Source organism: Anser anser (genome assembly GCF_964211835.1).
Source record: "Anser anser genome assembly, chromosome: 3".
In the NCBI taxonomy this organism is placed as follows: domain Eukaryota; kingdom Metazoa; phylum Chordata; class Aves; order Anseriformes; family Anatidae; genus Anser; species Anser anser.
Window position 1 is genome coordinate 60,468,707 of NC_139722.1, and position 1,923 is coordinate 60,470,629.

Here is a 1,923-nt window from a genome sequence, read left to right on the forward strand (position 1 = left end):
TTTCAGGAAAGCCTCACATTATTTTCCAATAAATTTGACCACTGCATTGATCACTGTTGGTTTAGCAGTGATGATGAAGCTCTTCAAGTCTGCACTGCTCTGGAGCAGTCATCCAGAGCCTGCTCCTTCTGCCTTTGTATCAGGGTCAGCTTTCAAGAGCCCATTTGACTGCTGGCTGTCATGGCACATGTGTGATGCAAGGCAGGGAGACTTCTCTGTGCGGTGCTAAGCACTGCGTCTACATGGATTTTCCCAAGGTGGGATGAACCTTCTCCAGGCTGGATGAGCCTGCCTGACAATACCACAATATCATTGCACAAAGGTGCTGTTGTATAGGCATATCAAGACCATAGTGTCCTAGTGCTTTGCTGAGCTCTGGGCTTTTCAGCCCATGGGAACCATTAGTTGGTTTCTGGCTCCCTGTTGACCGGCATTTAGAGAAAAGTCTCATAGTGGTGTCGTTTTCCCAAGAGATTTCTCCTTCTAAAATATGCTTCACTACAATCTAACAAAACCAGATGAGTCATTTTTTTTTATTGGAAGTCCTATCAGATGAGACCTGAGAAAGTGAATTGATTTGATAATGGCATGGAAATGCTGTTCTTTAAAAATCATCAGTTTACAAAATGGAGACTGGGGGGAGGAGGAGGGGGAGAATTAAGTTTAGAACTTAATTCCTCCACACTCAACAGCTTCATTTACAGGAAGAATACAACAAATTTCTTGTTTTTGCAGCACAAGGGCTTTATACAGGTAAACACGTCGAGAATTTTGCCTGTAGTGTTTGCCCAGCTAGACCATAAAGAATCCCTGTGAGCAGGGGGAGCTGGTGACACTGCACGGCCCCGAGGAGCTCTGCTTTCCTCCCGTGTCCATCTGCCCGAGTGCCAGGCAGGGAGACCGCTGGAGTCGTGCTATTCCTGTGAGGCCGTCCAGCACGTTTATTCTGAGTACAGACGCAGTGGTCTTCCATTTTGCAATTACAGAAACAAGAATATCCTGTCGAGCTTTCTCGCTTTCCTCCCTTCCCTGCTGCCACCGCTTGGTATGGCTGTAGGGAATATAAATGGAACAGGAAATTTGACCGCGTCCAGGATCAATGTCATTAAAGACACGTCTTGTTTTAAAATCTAATTTTATATAACTGCTCCGTTATATAATATGCTTTTGTTTGTCGTCTTGATTTTTATCGACGTAGTGTACATTCCCCTGGACCTTTTCATGAAGGAATGTTTATACCTGTGGGCAAGCGCTAATGGCAGTGAAAGGCTTGCATTCATGGGAATAGCATTTAGCAATTCATGGTTGCCAAGGTAAGCAGCAAAGGCATGCCCTCTGCCACTCCACTGCCTCTAAAAGAAACAGTCTCTAAGGTAACAGGCTAGCACCCCTTGAGGCCAAAAATCTTTAGCTTTTTAGACAGAAAAACACATTAAATAATACCAAGAAAAGCATTTTTTTTTGTCCAGGCATTTTCCTTCACAACAGAGAAGGGGCTCAAAGTGTTCTATTTTTGGTTCCGCACAGGAATTTAATTCAGATGCTGCCCAGTGCTTTGTGCGCTCAACACCCCTTTGACAGTTGAGTTTCAGGGGCACATAGGACTAATGAGCCAAGGCATGACTGCAGTTGGAGGCTGGCGTCTCCCAGGCCTGTGGCTGTTGTTCAAGTGAATAGGCAATTTCCCTGATTAGCCTGGAATTTGCAGCATTATCTGGACGGTTAGTTGGCGTGAGCCCTTTTTCCAGGATCACAGGCAATGTGGGAGACTGAGTCACCTGAAGAAAAGATCTGCAGAGGCAGTGCTGGCTAGATGCTGCTTGTTATGGGACAGGAGAATGGGCTTCTCTTCTCCAATACATCTTGCTCTGAAACCTATTGCCATCTTCCTTTATCTTAGTGCAGCAAGAAGGGGAGAAGTAG